We start from the raw sequence: 11,113 nt of genomic DNA on the forward strand, positions 1-11,113 counted from the left end.
TTAACATAATAAATAATGTAATGTTAATAACTTGTATGCGTGCAATATCGCATTACTATTTTTTAAATATATTTATTATTTTTATTTCTAAAGATGTTTATATGACTACAATTTATTATTTATTATTTTTCAGAGGTAAAAATGTTCAATCCGAGAAATGTAATAGTTGTATTATTTACTACAACTTTTTTTAAATGTGCCCAAAACTCCCATTACAAAATCGGATATGGAAATAAAAATAAAATTGAAACCATGCTGCAAAAAATGTACTAGAATCAATTTGAAATTGAAGAAAAAGAGTCTCTAAATTTTGAAAATTCTTTCGATATTCCAGAAGCGGAATTAATTGAAGAAGAAGAATGGAATGAACAAGAAGAAAAAGAAAATGAAAGAAAAGAAAAATCGTATGATGTTAAAGAAATGGTACGTATAAATGATAATATACCAATCAAATATAAAAGAAGAGCCGTAGAATATTGGAAACCTGACAGTACGACTAGACCAAAATCGCTTGAAAACGTAAAACATAAGTTTCAAAAAGTAACATCACTACGCCAGTTATGAAGATGGAAGGGACAAATAAGGAGAATTGGAAATAGATTGGAGAAACTGAAATTAATTTCATCGTTCACATTAAATAAATTTCTAGAAGGTTAGAAAGAGGAGTCGCTATTCATGATATTGATATTGCTCGATGGGCAAGAAGAATTTTTCCCCGTTCCAAAATTTAAAGTATCATCTCGTTGAGTAAGAAAATTTAAAAGAATTCACAGAATTGTATCCCGAAAAATCACAAAGGTTGTAACAAAAAAAAATATTCACTCAAAAGAACATCTGGAAACAGAAAGCAATAGGTTTATCGAAAATGTTAAATATTATATTACTCGGTATGGATTAGAAAATATATATAATTCTGATCAAAGTGGATTTCAATTAGAACTTCATGCTGGTTGTTTAGCAATTCAAGGCACAAAAAAGATAGAATATATAATACATCGGTATCGACAACTACACATAGTTATACGATACAACCAATTATTTCAGGAGACTACTATCTCTACTTTTCATTGTTTTGAAAGAACCTATTGGAAGTTTGGTCCCAGAGTTCAAGAAACAATGTTTAAACATGACAATATTTATGTTATGGCTTCCAAATCTGGAAAATTAACGTCAAATCATTTTGAAATATGGTTGAGGGAAGTTTTTTTCCGAATGTTGGTCCTAAATTAGTTCTATTATTGAATTCATGGACTGGTCATTGTCCTGATGTAATTGCAAGAAATAGACTGGAATCAGTAAATAATTTTGTTACTATAACTATACCAGCTGAAACAACAGGTCAGAGACAACCGTTAGATGTACAATTTTAGATTATGGACAAACTTTATAAAACATTTTTCGGATATGGTCATGCTTCTAGATTTAGAAATTAAACTTTATTCAAGAGATTTTATTTTAAAACTACAATTATTGACGCATTTTCAATTTTCATCTTGAAAATTTAAAAATTTATTTTAGTATGCTTGGCATAAAAGTGGTTATGTAGATATTAATATGTATATCGAAAGAATTTTCAAAATCCAAGGACTCTTCTTCTTCAATTTCAAATTGGTTCTGGTACATTTCTTGCAGCATGGTTTCAATTTTATTTTTTATTTCCATTTCTGATTTTATAACGGGAATTTTGGGCACATTAAAAAAAAGTTGCAGTAAATAATACAACTATTACATTTCTCGGATTGAACATTTTGCCTCTGAAAAATTATAAATAATAAATTGTAGTCATATAAACTTCTTTAGAAATAAAAATAGTAAATATATTTAAAAAATAGTAATGCTTTATTGTATGCATACTCTATTAACATTACATTATTTGTTATATTAAAGACAAACATTTTAATTTACTCTAAACGTAATAAATGTATATTATATAATTATTATACTTTTTATATTTTTATTTTTCGTGAAAAACCCAAGAAGAAATATAATCTTTTGTGATACGTAAACGTGTTTGTATATATTTAATATATAATAACTAATATATTTTTTTCCACAAAAGTAGTAGGAATAAGTACCAAAAGATTTTTCTGCATTACTGTAATAAAATATAAAATATAAATAAGAATTTAAAATAATAACTTATTTTTACAAGCTAAAAATTAAATTATACGAAAAGTATAAATATTAACATAAATTTTTGAAATATTTAAAAAATATACTTACAAAATTGACTGTATTGATTGATACAGTGATACCCCACACAGCACGGGGAACTCCCGGAGAGTTAACAAGGAGCTCATGTAATATTTTGTAAGCTTCATTTGAACTTCAAAAAAACTCGCACGGAGCTTCCCGCGGGAGCTCCTATGTCCGCTTTTGAAAGCTTCTTGACAACTTTATTAAGTTCGCAGGAAGCTTTATTTAAGCTCACAAGGAGCTCAGAAATCATGTTTTGAAAGCTCCCTGCAAGCTTCAGCCCTGTTAAAAAAATTATAAAACAAATTTTTTTAAATTTTATTTTTAATATATATATTATTTTTAAAGTTTAATTTGTACAGTTTACTATTAGTGCATATTTTCTATTTTATTAATTACAATTTATACGCAGGTTTATAATTTTTGAAAACATCGAGATTTGAAACCTGAGATTCCTAGAACTGCAGACTTGTACGCTAACGCTGAGCTAATGATACTTTGTACATACAAAGGATTTATTCTTTCCATTATATATCTATATCTCTGATCTATATCTCATTATATATTTGTGACGGTACGCGTTTCCTGCTCGGAATTATGCTCGCCGGGCCGGGGTGCAAGAAAAGCGTGAGACACCACTTCGTTGACAACCACAGTTTATTACGCTTAGGATGTTATGTACACTATTTACATATGGTGCCGAGCGAAGCGCTGAACGGTACAGCGGGGTCCTTGTCGGACGAGTCGGCTCGGTCAGTACGGCGGTGAGTCCTTATCGGACGAGTCGGTTCGGTCGGCACGGTGGTGCGTCCCGGCGCTCGGGACGGTCCGGTCGATACAGCGGAGTCGCCGCGTTTTACGCCTTTCAGTGGGCGTTCGGAGTCGCTCGCAGAGTCCCAGACGCAGCTGGGTCGCAGACACGGTGGGTCTTGCCTTCCGGGCGCCCCGGTCCGGCGAGGGCGGAGAAGTCGGGCGCCCCAACTCTCTCCTAGGGTACAAGGGTCGGCCAACCGGGCGACCCGGTCTGGCGAGTAGCGGAGCAGCCAGGCGCCCTGGCTCTCTCCAGGAAGCTGTCAAATGACGGTCCACCAGGCGCCCTGGTCGGACGATCGAAGAAGTCGGGCGCCCCAACTCTCTTCAGGAAGGCGAAAGCGTGGTCTGTGCTAGAGCGGGCTCAGGACAGGACTGGGATGCCGCTTGCTCTGCGGCCGCGATTTATATACCCCCGCCGATAGACTTCGGCGGGGGAAGGCGCGGAGAGAAGGTTGCCCGCTGGTATCACGCTCGGAGCGCGTGATCGTAGTGGGATTTGTGACGCTAAGCGCCAGGGGCGGTTGGTCGGCCCCGAATCTAATGACGAGGCGGGGGCGCATCGTCACATATTCTCGTGCCTAAAACTAAACAAATACTATAATAAGAGTCAGTAGTAATAGTTACTCTTGTCAGTCGCACATGATTGAATAATAAAACTTTTCAATAATTAATCACGTATTTTTTCAGACAGTATCGCTTACAATCTTAGTTTTTAAATATTACTGTATTTTTTTATATAAATTTATACGTAGTATAGAATCTCATTTTGAATTTTATATATAGACCAGCTCAGAAAAATGAGTTCTTTGGGAGTTTGATTTGTCGAATTTTGTAAGCTCTCCGAGAGCTCAGCAAAGCGAACTCGCTGGGAGTTTTATTTCTCGAATTTTATAAGCTTTCAGAGAGCTCAGCAAAGTGAACTCTCTAGAAGTTTGGTTTGTCGAATTTTATAAGCTTTCCGAGAGCTCAGCAAAGTAAACTCTCTAGGAGTTTGGTTTGTCGAATTTTATAAGTTTCCCGAAAGCTCAGCAAAGTGAACTCGCTGGGAGTTTCATTTCTCGAATTTTATAAGCTTCCCGAGAGCTCAGCAAAGTGAACTTGTTGAGAGTTTATTTCCCGAATTTTATAAGCTTCCCGCAAGCTCAGCAAAGTGAACTCGCTGGGAGTTTGATTTCTTGAATTTTATAAGCTTCCCGAGAGCTCAGCAAAGCGAACTCGCTGGGAGTTTTATTTCTCGAATTTTATAAACTTTCAGAGAGCTCAGCAAAGCAAACTCTCTAGAAGTTTAGTTTGTCGAATTTTATAAGCTTCCCAAGAGCTCAGCAAAGTGAACTCTCTGAGAACATAATCGGAGCTTTGTACTCTGTGAGATTGATGTTATTAGTACAAGATGTTGATACACGATATCACGGTGCACTGATTCTAACATTCGCATAGTGGCAGCATTTTATACTGCTGTGATTATACGAACAGACTGTTCCCGCAATAAGTTGTTTGCACTAAAAAATTTCTAAAAATTTCCTAATGATTTTTAATTAACATGTAAAGGAAACTTAGTTCAAGCCCGTAAATGAAAAATAATAAATGCTGTTTATGAATATTTATTTATTAATGTCTTAAATTTCATTAACATCTGTATTACTTTTAATGTATATACTTTTAATGCATATTTCTTAAATTTTATTAACATGTGTATTACTTTTAATGCATATACTTTTATTAAATTTAATGTACATGCTCATTACTTTTAATACTTGTGATTTTTTTTACTTAATGTACTTGTAAATTACTTTTTTAATACATGGAATAATCACATAAACACTTTTAATAAACACTATCTAATTTTATTTCAAGTAAAAAATTGAAATTTCATTAATAATGGCGATAATTAAGATCATAGGTATTATATGCTATATAAAAAAGCAAATAAATTCATCAAACAATAAAAATAATAATAATATTTAATGTTATTCATCCAAATGAATTTGTGCATTCACGAAATCTGCATCAGAAAATACGGACAGTGTAGCTTTTGCAAATACATCCGTATCTAATTATTTACCTTTACACTTGCTTTTTGCACTTTTTTTCCACCAGTATACGGGTTAATATTTAAGAAGACTCTATAAAAGAAGTACATTGAAACATAGTGATAGTAAATCATTTAATTTCAATTACCTTTGGATAAACTCTAATGTTTTCAGCTTCTTTCGGATAACAAAATCCAAATACATAATATGCTAAAAAGTAGATCAAAATTCCTTGGAAAACATTATTGCAAAAAATCATTATCTTTTTTTCGATGACGACGTTACAATATAGCGTTAGAATCGTAAAGCGAGTTTCCTATAAAATACAAAAGAAAATATATCATATACATAGGTATATATTATTCATATATAATTTTTTTTATTTCAAAGTTTATTCAGAATCTAAAAATTTATTTTTATATTAATATATCTTTGTAAAATGTAAAAAAGGTTTTTCAAACATTTGTAAAAATAAACTACTGAATGAATTAATTTGCTTTTTTATGAAATTAAATAAATACCTCTAATAATTAAAACAGGGTAATCGGAGTCTGCAACTACTGGTACATCTGTGTCTGCTTTGTCAATCCGTGCAATAGTAATGATATAATCTTTATTATCTTGTACTTTCAATATAAGCATTAAATGCAGAAAGTCTAACTTAATTATTTTAAATAAAAAGTTTGTCTTTTCTCCAAAATATTCAAGTAATAATAGAAAAATAACCAGTATTTTTGGTATATTCTCTTTTGATACTTGTGCAGCCTCTTTACATTCGTTAATAATGCGAATTATCACTTGCTCTTTCTCAGATATATTTTTAGAAAAAGTACACGGAAAAAAGTAGCTGCCGTAACTAAAAACTGCATGCGGTAACTAAATTACCGTCGTAAAATATGGACTGCTAATATCTTAGCTCTGACACTTAAATTATTTAGTTGAACAAGTTTAGCAACCCAATACACAAAATTTAGCTATAAGACGTACTTCAGTTAGCAACTATAGCAACACGTATTGCAACAATTCGTTGTAGTATGGAACTATTTATATGTAGAAGACACAATTACACAATTACACTATTTATATGTAGAAGACACATTGCTGTCGTTGCAAATACCTTAGCTGCAGTAGTTAAAGCTATTGCTATATCTAAAGTATACCTAGTAGCTAAAGGTGTGTTTAAGATAGCTAAACTGACAACCGAAATACAGTAAAAAAATTTTTTTTCTTTTATTTTATTATATGATTACATATTATTATTATTTTTTAGAGTTTAATTTGTGTTTACTTTATTTCACATATTTTCTGTTTTATTAATTACAATTACGCAGTTTTATAATTTTTGAAAACGCATCTATGAAATTCGAACCTGAGATCCCTAGAACGGCAGACTTGTACGCTAACGCTGAGCTAATGATACGCTTTGTACAAAGAACTTATTCTTTCCGCATATATGTATTATACATATATTCCTCTGCCTCTGACAATGAGTTTTCGCGTCTAAACAAATACTAAAAGCCTACAGTAGTTATTACGAAATCGCACTTGATTTTTTCCGAAGTACCGAGTCTAGGATAACCACAAATACGTATAACACAATATGTGGACACTTTTCCACAGCCTTATTGGACACAAAATATTGAGTCCAATAAGGCTTAGCACAATCACAAACCTATAACACTATACAAACTTGCATCCGGCTACTTGTAATCTAACAGACTAGAAAGACATGTAATATTAGTTTCCTGCTGCACTTGCGCCAGCGTTGCTTGTGTGTGTGCGGAATAATAAATCGAACGTATATCTGTGATATAGGTTAGTTCTGATAATTATTTTTATGTGCTATACGATGTGATCCTAACAGACATGCATGTTTTGCTACTTTATTTACGTATTAGGACTACAGCAAATTATTTTGCTGTAGTGTATAAATGTATAGTCACGGTAGCAAACACAGTTTTAACCAACCCTGATTAGCTATTTACAGCGAAATTTTTTTTTCCGTATATATTTAAAATATTGTCGGATTGGTTTAACTTTCTTGCTAAGCGAGTCTGACCAAACATTATGAATATTTTTACCAGTAAGATAGAACTATGCTGCAATATAAATTCAGGTTCTTTAAGAAAAGGCCACTGTACTAACAATAAGATTTCTTCAATGTTTCTCAATTTCTTATTAATGACGCCTCGTTGAGTTGGGTACGTTTCTATCATCAATTGGCCTACTTCTTTTGTATCTCTTTTTACAATAGCAAATAGTTCCATTAATCAAAAACATTTTTCTTCCTGTGATTTTGAATTTTCCATAGAAGGTAATCTAGGCGCGTATTCAACGCAGCCATCCTGACGCCGTAATATGGCAGTTTCTTTTCTTCTCTCTTTTTGATCAATATCATCGCTATCCAAATTTAATGCTCTTTTATTATGTCTCTTTGTATGTTTCATATATTGAACGCAATTATATATTTGCATTCTCAAGGTTTCGACACCACTGCCCCATTGTTGGTTATCGATGATGTCTTTAAATGTTAGTGGATATGTCTCGCAAATATTTCTTGCTATTTTTTCAGATACTCTTCTGGATGTTTGTGGAAGCACATTTATATCATATAATCTGCGACAACTTGATTTATTGCTTGTCTTTGTGCAGGTAGTAATTTTTCGCCTCTTTGGCAAGTAGTGACTTTGGTATCAGATACTTTGTCCCACACGCCTTCTTTTATATTTAGGACGTACTGTTTTCTAAACGAATCATTTGACCTCGATGATGTTAAAGTACTTGGAGATGCTTCTTGCTCTGTGACAAATATTATAAAGTATAATCTGAGTAACATTTTCACAAAATAAATTTGTTTACGCTTTACTTCCACTTATTTATATTAACTTCTGAATATGTACTAATATATACAAATAGTAAAATTAAAAGAATCAATATATTGAAATATTGAACATTTTACATGAATTACCTGGCAAATTTATTGAAGTTATTTTGTTTAAAACATTTTGATCATTTTCTTTTTCTGCGAGTATATCTTTTTGAATTTTTGTTTTCACTCAAAATAGTTAACAATATGGGAGTAGTACTTAATTGTGATAATTGAATTAAGATCTCGTCGTCATCAATTTCTGGTCCATCTTCCTGTAACGCCAGCTATATAAGAAAAATAAAAAAAAAATTGTATTAATTTATCTGCACTTATTCATTAATTTCATTTATTTAAATTCTTAATACAGTCATAAAATTTAATGATAGAAATAATAAATGTACCGTATACATTTCATCAGCAGAAAGATTTAATTTCTTAATTGCAATTTCGATTATTTGTGAAATACTTTCGGCATTTATTATTATTTTTTTGGAACCAGGTGACTCAATTTTAAATAAAGGCATTGTGGAAACTGAAAAATTATTAATAATTTATAACTTATTCATTTATAATGTTTACATATGCGTATAAATGTGAGTAATAAACAAAATAAGAAATTCAAAATACTTTATTAAAATTGGAATTTTTAAATCAATCAATGAAAAGCGGGAACTGTATAAAGATAAATATATATAATAAAGATTCGTACGGAATATGTTTTTACACACAATACATGCAGCGGATACCATATTTGATTAGAAATAATGAGACACAAATCATAACCATAGCATGGTTTAACAAACAGCAGTTTTCTAAATTGTATATGTGCATTGGTTTAAATTCTATCATTTCGTGCAAGGAAAGGCATTCATAACCAATTGTTCGTCCGAGCTCATAAGCTCAAAGGGATGGTATAAAAGAACTCTCTATCACTTCAAATATAGCATAAACGTGTATTTCGACGGAGCAAAGAAACAAAGAAATCCTCTCTATAGTAATATTTTCCTCGTAACCATCTTGGCATATTACTAGAGCCTTTTATATATTCTGTACCTTTAAAATTAACTCTGGTACATTGTTAGATGTCATCAGGTAAATTAATTTTTCTTATGGCTGCTTTAATATTTTCCTCATACATGTCGATGTTAAAATGGCTAAGTTCGTATATTTTCAAGTCAGTTGCCAATCGCTGTCAGTTCTCAATCGTACGCTTTGTACCAGACTTTGAAAAAATTCGTGTTTGTCACTTAGAGATTTCACTACGTTAATAAAATTAAGAAGATTTCGAATGGTTCTTTTAAAAAATCGATGTTTGCTCTCGAATCTCATAGTCCAAACTTTTATTAAAGGACCAAATTCTAAAATTAAATTGCAGTAGTGAGAAAGGTAATGATGTTTTGGTCATAGATTAATGTCACAAAATAACCGTTACCTCATGGAAAGGTACTCCCAAATGATTCTGTCAAGATAAGATAAACACGATTTGTGAATTGTCGGTGAACCCACAATTTTGACAGTTTCTGTAAAAGAAAGCATTGCCAAACTTCATCAGATCATTTTTTTTCTATCTCTTCTAGTTTCGACGATATTCACATTGAAATAAAAAAACCGATTTTCTTCTAAAGGATATTTCACCTCTTAAAAATGCGAATAGGCACGAAATTGCGGAAGCTTAATTCTTGGTTTTATCTGCAGAATAACATATCAAAAGCTTATCGAAATCGGAGGCGGACACTTGGGTCCTTTCTGTGTTAGATTATTTTTATATTCAATATAATCAGATTTTTTAATCTTAAAGAACAATATAATTAAGTTCCTTAGTTTCCACATAATATTTTTTAAACTCTTATTTTACTGAATTAATAATATATGTTAACTACTACAAGTATATATTTATTGAAAAATTTAATGTGTTTATATATGTATCTAGAGAATTATATACTTTATGCTAAGTTTAACTATTTTTTTTTTTAAATTGCATTGAATAAAACAAATTTTTTCTTTAAGTGCATACATTTACTTATTACTATATATGTATAGATTATAAATATGTTAAAAAATTATAATTTTTAATCAAGTATTTTTTTCTTTTAGTTTTAGAAAATATTAACTGTTAAATTATTTTTTAATTCAAAATAATCAAATTTTTTATCTTAGTAAATAATTTTTAATTAAATTTCATTCTTTAAAAAAATAATTTTGAGCACTTATTTTATTACATTATTAATATATATTATGTCCTTTTAAGTGTATATTTTATTGAAAAATTTAACATGTTTTAAATACATAGAGAATCATGTACTTTATGTTAAGTGTTACACTTATGTCATTTTTTCAAAAATTGCATTAAATAAAACAATTTTGTTTTTTTTTTAAGTTCAATATTTACTTATTATAAAATATATGTCAAAAAATTATTTTTAATTAAGTGTTTTTTTTCTTTCAGTTCTAGAAAATATTTATTGTTATGTTACTTTTATATTTAAGATAATCAGATTTTTTAATCTAAGAAAATAATTTAATTAAGTTTAATAATATTATTAAGATATTTGTAAAATCATTATTTAAATGTAAAAAATTTTAAAATACACAATAATATACTTAAAGTAATATGTAACGTAAAGTAGCGTAATTTGGTCAACAACATTTTTTGAGCGCTGCAGTCGCACTAGACAGTTGTCGTTTATGTCATTAAATTATCATTGTATTAGCTCACTTTTGATGAGATATATAGCTGAATAGACGTGTTAATTTTTTCTCGGCAGAACAAAGCAAAAAAATTGTGAATAATTATTAAAATTGGCATCATACATTTTATTTCGTGAAGTAGCGATTTTTTCGTGATTTGATGCAGGTAATGCGTGTTATGATATGGTTTTTTATTCTCTTTCATGTGATTAATCGCGTTTTGGTGCGAGGTGCATGGAGAAATTTTTACGCCATTTTTTTTAACAAGCTTAATTAGCGTAATTTGATTAATGGATTTTTTCACACTTGTTCACAAATAAAGCACTGAACGTCACATATAAATACATACAAACTCATTTTTGATATTTTTAAATAATTTTTCTACATTTTTTTAAATATTAGAATGCGACTTTATAAGTGAAAAACTGATCGTCCAGCAAAAGATCTCACTGCATTGATTAATGCCATTAAAGAAATAAAATTTTGAAAGAAATCGATACGAAGCATTGCTTTGTCA

General features: G+C 30.5%; 1 pseudogene; it reads right to left on the bottom strand.

Moving 5' to 3' along the window:
• Positions 1 to 11,113, bottom strand: part of LOC105456613 — a 12,723-nt pseudogene that overhangs the window by 377 nt on the left and 1,233 nt on the right.

This window comes from Wasmannia auropunctata, unplaced genomic scaffold, assembly GCF_000956235.1.
Source record: "Wasmannia auropunctata unplaced genomic scaffold, wasmannia.A_1.0 LD336106.1, whole genome shotgun sequence".
NCBI lineage: Eukaryota > Metazoa > Arthropoda > Insecta > Hymenoptera > Formicidae > Wasmannia > Wasmannia auropunctata.